Here is a 12,850-nt window from a genome sequence, read left to right as displayed (position 1 = left end):
CTAGTTTAATTAATTACACTTGATCACAAAATTAATTCTTAATTAATTATTGACCAATATCAATTAAATAAATATGATTTCTCCTTTAATATATTATTCTTATAACATATTAATAAATCATAATAACCTCTTTCTCTATTATTTCTCCAGTCAAGTTGCTCTGGTGAAGGCAACCCAAAAGGACCATGCACAATCAGGTCAAGTACTTGACAAATATGGTTACGGGCTTAGACACTAATCCAACAGGCTTCTCCTTCAACGCCTTGTTTCTGAACATCGACATATACACCTTAATGCTTTCTTCCTACAGCACATCCGACTTTATCCACACCAAGAAATCCGACCATTCTTAGTTTTCTTAAAGCGTGAAGGGGTCTTGGAAGATTACATTTGGTCGGGTCTGATGTGAATCAATTTATTTGATCTATGGGTACCGCTTTTTATAAAACCACACCGCCTTATGCCAGACTCTCTTGTATCGACCAACAAACACAGAGACCCTCTGAATTCAGGTTCCCTTTCCCTAACCGCAATAATTTCCAGAACCCTAATCTCCATTCTCCTCCTCCTCCTGCATCAGCAATTTGCATCCGTTGGAACCCTAATTATCCGTCATCAATAGTTGTTAACTGTCCATTACGATAAAGGTTGGTTTTTGTTTTGTGCGATTTTTTCTACTTTTGGGTTCCGTTTTCCATATGATTAGAGTTTGTGTGTTTTAATTCTCTTACCATCTCGTTAAGCCTGTAGCCAATTGCCCTTACGATCAATGCTTCTTATTCATTGTGAAAGTGGAATTCATCCAACATCATCTGACCCTGGTGGGTTCAACACCCGGTGCTCGGTCATCACACCGTATCTTCTTTTTCTAGTCTTTCCAATTTCGTATTCCAACCTCCTTCAAAGGTACACTCGAATTATTTTGTGAGTTTTTGTATGTTCTGATCATTGCAACATCTAAAAAAAAGTTTTTAAAGTCCCAAATCATTCTAATTTATGCTTTTTTAGGTCAAGTTGATTGAAGAAATAGTGAAAAAGTGGGCATAGCAATAAAGATCAAAGACAACCAAGGAACAAGTGAATAAAGCCTTGAATCAATTCAAAATTGTCCCTTTTTCGCCAATCTGGCAAACTGGATTTTATTTCATAGGTTTGTTCCAGGTTGTAATTTCAATATCTTTTTTTTTTTTTTACCAAAAACACAATTCCTCTATCCCAGATATGATAATCTAATGCAACACTACAAAATAGATTGTTTAGAGTTTTTATTCATTGGTTGCTGGCAAATTGTAGACCATTAAGATTCAATGATATAAAGGGGCTGTATTATTATCAAAAAAACCTAAGTGATTGCAATTTTTTCAAGGGTAAATAAGGCGCACTTGATGTTAATTCCTTTGAAACAGAAGCACCTGAGAGATTATATTTCATGTTTTTTTTAATGTCTTTATTAATTTTTCAGTGGGTGTGCTATTTAAATAACATAAGTCGATTTCTTGAAATATTGTATATATGGTTAGTAAATTTTATTCCGATGTCCACTTCTTGGTTTAATTTTGTTGGTTTTTAGGAGCAATATGAAACAATGATGGTCACAGGAACTTATCATATATCTTTTATCATAAGAAGAAAAACTGGAAACATGAGGAATATGCAAAATGAATTTCTAAATAATTAAAAGGAAGAGGTTTTAAATTTAAAATGAAGACGATTTAAATGTAGTAATCATGGAATTGAGAAAGAATTGCATATCTCATTGACTTATTGTTGTGTCATGTAAGTTACACTTTGTGAGCTTCATTTCAGAAGAGCCAAATGAAGAAATGATGCCCTATCATTCACGAATTATTTACTTGTTGGAAAAAATTACCCAATACACAATGGAATCTACTTTTATTTTTGTAAATTCTGATGATGTATCAAGATACGTAACTTAGGAACCTTAACATATCGCCACATGTCCAAGAAGCTTGTGCTTTGAAGAATGATGATAAGACTTCTGATATTTCCAAAGGTAATTCGGTTGTTTTGTAGATATTCAAATTCCAAAGGTAATTCGGTTGTTTTAGAAAATTTGAAATGTTATCTTTATAAAAAAAGTCATAAATTTTGACTTTGGTGTTGAAAATTCAACTGTGTAGTTATTATGGAGTGGTATTTTACATAAGTTGATAAATAATCTATCAATCATTCATGATCAATCAACTCATTTTAGCATTTCATTCAACTCTTTAAGTTAAGCCGCCCATAGATCCCTGATATTATACATAGGCATGTCAACTTTGCAAATTGGGTATAGAAAGTTGAAGGTCCGTGTAACTTTTGGAATAAAATGGTCATTTTTTTGCTCTCTTTACAATTTATTCTTAGATTGGTGAAATATATATTAAGGCTGATCATGAAATACTTTGTCCATGGTTCTTTAACGATGTCAATTATATTTTATTTTCATATGGTTAATGTGTGAGATTAAAACCCATCTAATTATAACAAATTGGTCATCGAATATATTAAATGATGTTGGTTATGGTGACTTTAAGATGAACATTACTTCTTCTAATCTAATACATGTTTTCGGCTTGATTGAACATAGTTTGAACGTCGTGATTATAAACCCTTGTCTGCACTTGTTATCTTTGTGAACTATGTAGTCTAACTAATATCCTTTACTATGCATCTTATCAGGTAGTTGCGCGAGCAAAAATGGCTTATCACCCATTTGGCATCTAGAATCAATATAATTGCATACTTTACTAGAAAAAAAATTACATAAATTTGGAAAAAGGTGACACATCATTGCATTAACAAGCATTCAACCCAATAAAAGGTGTTTTGTGGCCAAAGTTACTCTACTCGAAATTTCAAGTTTTTTAATTCAATTCAGGTTGTATTATATTCTAAGCCAAAATTTTCATGGGAAATGGAATTTTAGGCAACTAAGTTGATTTTATCTAACATCACCTGAGAATTAATCTAGGTAGTCCTAAAGCAGCAGCTCGAAATGGGTCTTATTTATTCTCATTTTAGTGATAAAGTTTAGTCCATGTGTAGTTATTGAATTGCGATTAGTGATAGGGTTGGTACCCATTCGTGTCAATGGGACAAGAATTGCAAATTTTTTGTCCCACCCTTGTTTTTTATCATCTTTGTGGCCTAAAATTTTGATTGTTAATTTGCATGAGTAGAAGTTGCAGGATCTGCAACACCTCTGCTTCTAAGGGAACCAAATCATGAGGATGAGGCAATAGACACAAACGAGGAGGAACTACTACTAATTTTCATAAACAAAAAGATAAAATCAAAATTACATGATAGACAGAAAATGAAGGATCCCACTTTGCTAAACGGAAAAAGTCCAAAACCACAACATGTAGTGTTATTTCCTAACCCATAATAGCAATGTGCTTTTATTTTTGAAGACTAATGCTATAATAGAAAAAAGTATGAGTAGGATGATATAACACAACAATGTAATTTCTTGTCTTTACTTGTATTAGCAACGTACACATACTTGTTTCTTTATTGATAATAGCATTGTACTTGGAATTCCTTACCTGTAATAGCAATGTACTTATATATATATATATATATATATATATATATATATATATATATATATATATATATATATATATATATATGTTTAAGGTTATATTTGGCTAGATAGTTAAAAATCTATATTTTACATTGTAAACTAAATGATACTTGATAAAGTAATATAGTATGTTAAAACCTAAGGGATATATAACAAATATAAAATGACATATAATGAAGGACAAATATAAAATGGCGGTATATTTGAAATGAGCATATAAGCTATCACATATATATGTTTTTTTTAAAGTAGCTTAAGTTATTAATAAAATGTAGTTTATAAGTTATTTTATGGTCAAAGCGTCAAATACAACCTAAAGCTTTTATTTTAAAAGAAAAACTCATACTTTCCAAAAATAAGTTAGATTACTTGCATAAAACACAATCTAAAACTTTTATTTTAAAACAAAAAACTCATAATCTAAAAACTGTTTCAACTAATTTTTGTGAACTTATTAGTTTTTAGCTTTCATATTTCAATTCGAATATTCTGTTCGAATGCCAAATGCCATTATAGTGTAATTTTGTATTTTTCAAAAACTTAAAAATACTTTGGTTTATACAAAAAAGTTTCAAGCTTCCAAATTTTGGTTAATTTTACTAACAATACCTATAATCTAGTTCCTTTTATTTCAAGCTTGAGCTTAATCCATATAAGCATATTGTACAACTAGGTCACTCTCTAAAACCTTAACTTGATATAGATTAGCTGATAGAAATATTGTAGACATGCTTGTTATTGATTCTTAACTACATGTGTATTAACAGGTTGACCTTTTATCATGTGTATAACAATTTTTCTAGAATGGTATCAGGAACAAACTTTTTATTGATTAATCTAAAAAAATAAGGAAACGGAATACAATGGAGAATAAATACTATAAGATAAAACAAACTAAGCTAAACAATATGAGACGATAAACATACAACATAATATTATCATAAACTATCATTATCCTATACTCCCTCTAAAGATGAAGCATGAAGATTCTTTATGCTCATCTTGCCAAGAAGAAAATGAAATTGGTTCGTTCCAAGTCCTTTTCTTTCTAGATCTGGAACCTGCATTTTGCTATCAATCTTCATTATGGTGATTTCTTGAGAGTGTAAGATCCCAAAAATCCAGAGAAAATTTTAATTTTTAAATTCATTCCAATCAGACGACAATCATATCAAAACAGTAGAGAGTATATCATAGTAAAATATTCTCATAGTACAAAATCTCAAAATCATGCGATGTGGAAAAACATAGGTGTATGCGGTGTGATCAGGTCGGGCCCTTCCGTTTCAAGCTGGAAGTACCTGAAACATAGAATGAAAACCATAAGCACAAAGCTTAGTGAGTTCCCCCAAAATATTCCACACTACATATATATATATATATATATATATATATATATATATATATATATATATATATATATAACAGTAAACAACATATTGGGTCCATTTCACCCCCTCTTTATCTTTCAACCGGTACTTGGTCTATTTCATCAACTCTGGTATCTTTCAACTGGTATCTGGTCTATTTCAACCCTACCACTATACATATAATCATAACAATAAGAGTCACATAGACATCAAGAAGATACAGACACAACATGTAATTATCACAAAGATAATTATCATATTACAAATATAATCTAGTGGTCCAACATTGGTGCCTTCGACCTACGACTACAGTGAAGGAAAGTCACCTCAGACTGAAGATATCAAATCAAACTCGAGTTGCTGACTCACGAAATCCTCTTACTCTTAATCACAAGTAATAAAACCCTAATTAGAAATTAGGTCAATAACCCACCTGGAGAGTCCAAAACCATAAATCCTAGCTTTAAGGGAAAAGGCCACTTAATCCTTGCCTTATTGGGCCTAACCCACCAAGTCCTAAATACAATTAGTCCTAAAGCCCAAAAGATATACCATGTCTAAAATGGGTCTAAGTCTAAAGGCCCATCACAGAAAAGCTCACGACCCAACAAGGGCTTGTAAGGGTATTTTGGGTTGTAATGAGTCAAAGCCTTTTGTACTCTTCGTATGGTTTATAATGTATTTTACTAAGGCAGTTTTATTCGAAGCTTAAAATGTTTTTTCCTTAGTATATTTTTTGTACGCTTGTAGTATCCTATAAATAGGATCATTTACTAGAGTTAGAAGATAGAACACTTTATCTACTCTCTGTAAAACTTACAAAGCCTAATAAAGCTGAAGAGAAAAATCTTATTTACATCAGTGTTCAAACTTATTTTCTTTTCTGAATTCATACTCTGATTTGTATTCAAACTCGATTCATTGATTCATCAATTGGTATTAGAGTAGGAATCAATTTTTGTGATCTGATTTTCAGTTTGTTCAAAAAGTTTTTGAATCAACTTTTTGATTCAAAAATTTCCGCGCTTTTTGAAATTGAAAAATTCTCTCAGATCTAAGATTGTGATTAGATTCTGCTTTTGGATTATTGAATCGAGTGATTTTCTGAAGTTTCTGAATCATTTCCAATTGTCATTTTTCAAATTCCTGTTGTTAATTCAAAATTCTCGAAAAACTTCATATGATCATCAATGGCGAATTTCAATATCAATTCAATGACTTCTTTTTCTCATCTTCTTGGATCATCAACCAAAATACCTATGTTAATTCCTGAATATTATGATCAGTGGGCTGATCGTATGCAGGATTATCTCAACGGGATTGATGAAGAGTTATGGACTTGCATTAATGGATCAATTCAACCACCTGCAAATGTTTAAAATATCGGTTCGTCTGTAACTAGTACTGATGTTGAAGATCAACAAACAAGACTTAAAAAAAAGGAAAAGAGATGCATGAGAGAGTTGAGAGGTGCTTTGCCACCTGTTGTTTACAACTATATTCGTGGTTGTAAAACAGCAAAGGAAATCTGGAATACTCTTAAAGAAAAGTATCAAGGAAGTGAAAAGAAAAAGATCAATTCTGTGAAGCAGTGTCTGGTTGAACTTAAAGAGTTCAGACAAAAGGATACAGAAACAATTGAAGTCTATTACGATCGGTTGAATGAGTTGATCTATAGATGTAATCGCTATTGAATTACAAGCTCCTTAATGGAGTATAATCTCACTTTATTATGGGATTAAGGAAGGAGTGGCGAAGTGTAAGTATGATGATAAAAATCCGCAGAGCTTCGATAGTTCATCTTTGAATGATGTTTACAATCAGCTAAAGACACATGAAAGTGAAGTTTCTGAAATAGCTGAAGAGTCGAAGATGAGTCTTGGAGGACCATTGGCATTAGTTTCGAAGGTGTCTGAAGTGGAATCTGCTGAGAAAGAGAGTTTGGATGAGGAAGGTTTGTTGTTAAATTCTGATGATGAAGCTATAGCTTTTTACTTGAAGAATCGAGTGAAGAAGTTTTTTAAAAAGCCTTTCAATCCGAAAGGGAGAAATATTGAGCAGAAGGGAAACTCTTCGAAGATTGGTGAAGAAGAGAAGAAGAAGATTGAAAAATTTGAGAAGAAGGATGAAAAGATAAAGGAGTTTAAAGGTGAAAAGAAGTTGAAAGGAGATTCTGGCATTGATTATCATTACTGCAACGGTTCGAATCATCTTGCTGCTGACTGTATGCTTCATAAGAAAGAAGAGAAGTTGATCAAAAACAAGGACGAAGCGTATTATGTGGAGAAGTTGGAAGAAATTCGTGAGAATGCGAAGAGTTTGTCTCTAGTGGCAAGAAGGGAGATTGATGATGAAGAAAGTGGCACTTATTAGATCCGGTCATCCGGTTCTGATGATGAAGAGATGAGGCATCCAACTCATGGTGCCATGTTTGCAAGCTTTGAAGAAGAAGATGAGGAAGAGATTACTGGATGTTGCTTTGTTACAAAGACAAGTGACAAATCCCCAATGACAACCAAGGTACGTTCAATTCTTGAATCTTTTAATATTCCGTTACATGCATATGATTCTAAAATAATTGCATTCGATGATATTGTTGCTTACTTTGATGCTATTGTTGTGTCTTCTAGTAACGAAGCCAAGAACTAAATAACCAATTGCTAGAGACACGAAAGTTGTTAGACACGAAAAATAGCAGGGTAGAATATCTAGAATTGCAGTTACAAAATGTCAATAAGGCTAGGGAAGTTTTAGACAAGGATGTTAAGTTGTTGTTGAAACAACGAAACATTTATTGTAATTCTGCCAAGCGTTTATATGTAAAATTAACTGCTTTACATCATTCTTCTGACATTAGCAAAGAGCAACATCATAAATTGCTACCTTTTCTTGCATTTGAAAGGGAAAAAGTTGATGTAATGACATACGATTATGAGCATACAATAGCTGATTTTGACAAAGTACCAGATGATAGGTTTGCATATGGCATTGTTAAGATAGATGAGTTTCTAAATGCAAACGAATTGGTTAATATTGTTAATGAAAGTTTAACAAAAGATGAACAAGTGAAAAATTTGAAAAGAACTGAACATTCGAAACTTGATTTTCAAAACAATTTTGTTGATATCGATGAGAATTCAGATATTCTTAGCGAAATCAGTGAAATTGAAGAAGAAGAAAGTATTGATTGTTCTCAGTTATCTATCATTAATATCACATATAAGATCAAAGATAAGGAAATTGTTAATGATTTGATTGTTAAGGATGACATTGGAAAACCGTCTACTTCGAAATTTTTTGACTTTGATGATGTGGAAGTACGAGACAGTCAGACTGATAGTAGTGATGATGAGAAGCAGCATTTAATCTTACTTTTGATGATTATTATATCAAACAATCTGATAAACATTTTGAAAATCATCCAATTCTACAAGAAAATCATACTGAATCTGAATCTATACAATCATTGGATATTGATTATGATTTGATTTTTGGCAATTCAGATTATGCTGCAAATGCTGAAATCAATGCTCCTGATAATCATATCACTGAAGTTTCAAAACTAAGTGATGATTCAACATCATCTCCTCAAGAATTGGGCGGAAGTATGCATAATGATCCAGTGGAGGGGAAGCACTTGGATTCGAACACTCTAATGGAGGGGGGCATTCTTTCGAGGGGGAGAATGAGCAATTAAATGACAATATTGAGGGGGAGCAATTAAATGACAATATTGAGGGGGAGTTAAATCAAAACAATGAAACTTTTCATGATAGTAATGATGTTTGTTCGATTGCAGGATCTGAAAATGATGAATTGTACGAAGATGCACCTTTGGACTTTGATCCAGCTTATCCACCAATGGACAAATGGACAAAAGATCATCCGAAGGAGCGAATAATTGGTAATCCACAAGAAGGAGTTTTAACAAGAGCTCAAATTCGTGCAAAGAATGAGGTATTAAATGTTAATCAAGAATTTTGCAAGTTTAATGTTTTTATCTCTAAAATTGAACCAAAAACAGTTAAGATTGCAATGGAACATTCAGATTGGGTTGTTGCAATGCAATCTGAATTATCTAAATTTGAAAGAAATAAAGTTTGGAGATTAATTCCTAAGCCAAATGATGTTTCGATTGTCGGATTAAAATGAATTTTCAAAAATAAAACCGACATAGATGGAAATATTGTACGAAACAAAGCCAGACTTGTTGTAAAAGGTTACTCTCAACAAGACGGAATTAATTACGAAGAAACTTTTTCCCCTGTTGCAAGACTCGAGGCGGTTCGTATATTTTTGGCTTATGCAGCTCACAAAGATTTTGATGTATATCAAATGGATGTGAAGTGTGCATTTCTGAATGGAGAACTCGAAGAAACAGTTTATATGGAACAACCTCCAGGTTTTGTAAACGAAGAACATCCTGATTATGTTTATATTTTAGATAAAGCGGTTTATGGTTTGAAACAAGCACCACGAGCCTGGTATGCAACTCTTATTTCATTTTTGAAGCAATCTAAATTTAAACAAGGATCAATTGATTCCACATTATTTCGTAAGAAAGTTGGGAATCATCTAATGCTTGTTCAAATTTATGTACATGATATTATTTTTGGCTCAACTGACCTGTTTTGTCTAAAGAATTCGAAGATTTGATGAAGAATAAGTTCGAAATGAGCATGATGGGAAAAATTAATAATTTTCTTGGTTGAAACATTTGTCAAAACAGAGAAGGAATCTTCATAAATCAAGAAAAATATACGAAGAATTTGATCGAAAAGTTTGGATTAACAAATAGTACAAAATTACGTGTTCCAATGGCAACTGGCATCAAACTAACTCCTTCGTTAGATAAACATGCCGTTGATCTTACTTTATACAGAAGCATGATTGGATCTTTACTTTATTTAACTGCGAGTAGACCTAATATCATGTTTTCTGTATGTAATTGTGCTAGGTATCAATCAAATCCACGAGAACCACATCTCACTGTTGTAAAGAATATCTTTCGTTATCTCAAAGGAACATCTTCGATTGGATTGTTGTATCCTTCGAATACTGGGTTCTTTATTCAAGCATATTTGGATGCAGATTTGGGAGGATGTAATCTTGATAGGAAGAGCACAAGTGGTGGTTGTCAATTGCTTGGTGGTAAGTTGGTAAGCTGGCAATCGAAAAAGCAGACATGTGTTTCAATCTCAATGGCCAAAGCTGAATATGTTGCTGCTGCTGCTGCTTGCACATCACAGATAATATGGATTCAAAGTCAATTACGTGATTATGCAATTAATATGAAAAAGATTCCATTATATTGTGATTCACAAAGTGCAATAAGAATTTGTCATAATCCTGTGCAACATTCAAAGACCAAACACATTGCTCTTCGTTATCATTTCATCAAAGATCATGTAGAAGATGGGAATATTGAAGTACATCTTGTGAAAACAACCGATCAGTTGGCTAATATTTTCACGAAAGCATTGGATGAAAAATCATTTGTGAGAATTTTAGAAGGTCTTGGAATGATTGATGGTAATTCAATTCCATTTGAAAAAGGGGCATGAAGGTTCAATAGCAATAATTCAAAGACACGTCATCAAAAGATAAGGTTACTGTTCATAATTAACTCTTCGAATGCTTCGAATTCGCATGATTGGTATTTTTCTTCACATCTTAAAACTTCGTAGGTTTGCAACAAGTACTTTCGTTTGTTCTGTTCCTGTTCTTTATTTTTGAAAAATCAAAAACATCAAAAAGATTTTTGTTTTATTTTGTTCTTTATTTTCGAAAAATCAAAAACATCAAAAAGATTTTTGTTTTGTTTTGTTCTTTATTTTCAAAAAACCGAAAACAACAAAAAGATTTAATTTTTCTTTCTTTTTAAGTATTTTGTTGCAGCTATTATTGAAGATATGAAGACGCAATAGTTTGCAGATTCTAGGGCCAAGTATATATTTTTTTAAACGTTGAAGTTCAAATTCTTTAACTAGTTAAGATGTCCCTAGAAGCATGCTGTTGCATGTTGTCCGAAGCCTCGAAATGACTCAATTTTTGAAAGCCTTAATGAAATTTTCTTACGAAGATTTCTTCCCAATAAGGCTTACATTCACATTAGTCCAATGAGCTACCTTACTCTTCTCACATGAGTTAAGAGTTTACTTTTTGGTCCGAAATAACAGAGGTACAATGCTCTTCATAAACCAATCTTTTTCATCTTAAAATTCTTACAATTGCACATACGAAGACATATATCCAAGAGATTTCTAATCAAAACCAATCGAAATCTAGATATATCACAAATCTGTGTTTATGATCAGACATCATGAAACCGTGATGAAAGTGAAACCCAAATTATTCAAACTTTAAGGAATTGATGGGGAACTATGTTCCAGACTGTAACAAAACATTTGTTTCTGTACTTACATTCGAAACTCCAAATCATATTCAATTCTTTTGAGTGGTCTTGATCAAACATTCGAAACCCATGATGTTTGTTACCCAACAGGATCTAGTATGAATTTTTTTTAATATGATTTCAGTGTGAGTTTTTTCAGAAATTTTGGTTTCTTAAAAAGTTTTTCAAAATCAACTTGTCATTGACTACAATGGTCACACAAGTAATTTCGTTTACAATTGATCACCTTATGTGAAGGATGATATGTAACAAAATTCGTATGCCACCCATTGAAACCTTGAAAAGGAAGCCCTTCGAGACTTATTAGCAAGTATTCGATTGTAATTCATGGGAAACTACACAAGCTGTTGATTATCTCTCTTGATAATTAATGAAGCAATCTTTGCCTGGGATTTTATCCGCTTTCGTGTCAAATTGTATGTTTGACATCAATACATATCCAAAATTATTGTTTTACTTCGCTTCTTATCTTTATTCTTTGACACACTGCACACACGAAATCCTTGAGGTTCTGAGTAACACCAACTCAGACTAATGATTTCGAAAATCTGGCAAATGAATTTACTTCGAAACCCCAAAGTAAAAGAGCGTAACCTCCATCCGAAGGGTTTCGACGGTTACAATTCCAATGGGTCAATAAATACAGGCTGTTTGAGGAGACGTTTTGTATTCCTTCCAGTTTTCAAGGCGATGTGACAGTTACTTTTTGACGCATGGTTACTTTATCATCATCATGATGCGCTTTTCTCGGTGACACGTCAGCAAGCATTAAATGCATATCCCGCTTTGATTTCAAATTTAAGAGTTACATATAAAAGAGGATTCAAGGGTTCATTATCAGTTTACGCTTTCATCTTACCAAAGTTTCTCTGATAATCATCTTTCTCACACAACCGATGATGTTACTTCTTTGCCGATCATGAAGATTCAGGGTACTAATTACCAGGTTGAATCAAATAACTCTATGTATCCTGAAGAACTAAAAATGTTGGTGGTTGCTATGCAAAACTCGGTCTTATCAAAAGCCATGTTCAACTCATTCTCTGTTCCTCTTTCTTGGTTATCTCAAGCAAGATCAACCGCGACATATTCAAAAGCTTTGGAAGCTGTTACATTCAACCTCGTCAATGATAAAAAGGTTAGATTGACAAAGAAGATTTTTTGCCAAATTCTTGCCATCCCTAATTCTCCACCGTATGTTACTTTCACCTTCCCACAAATCGTACACATGTTCAATGAAATGGGTCATCAACGCCAATTGACAAAGATCAGTGACTTCAAGAAGTCAGGGCTACCAAGTGTATGGATTTTTTTTTTGGAATTTTCTTCGGTGTTTAACTGGCAGAACGGTTGGGCTTGATAAAGGGAGAATGGAGGTGTATGCCATGGTTGCAGGGTTGTACTATGATCTTCAAGTCGATTACTCAACACAACTTTGGAGGGAGTTCCAGAAGAGTATCGAAAACACGA

Source organism: Lactuca sativa, chromosome 4 (genome assembly GCF_002870075.4).
Source record: "Lactuca sativa cultivar Salinas chromosome 4, Lsat_Salinas_v11, whole genome shotgun sequence".
In the NCBI taxonomy this organism is placed as follows: domain Eukaryota; kingdom Viridiplantae; phylum Streptophyta; class Magnoliopsida; order Asterales; family Asteraceae; genus Lactuca; species Lactuca sativa.
Note: the sequence above shows the minus strand (reverse complement) of the source record.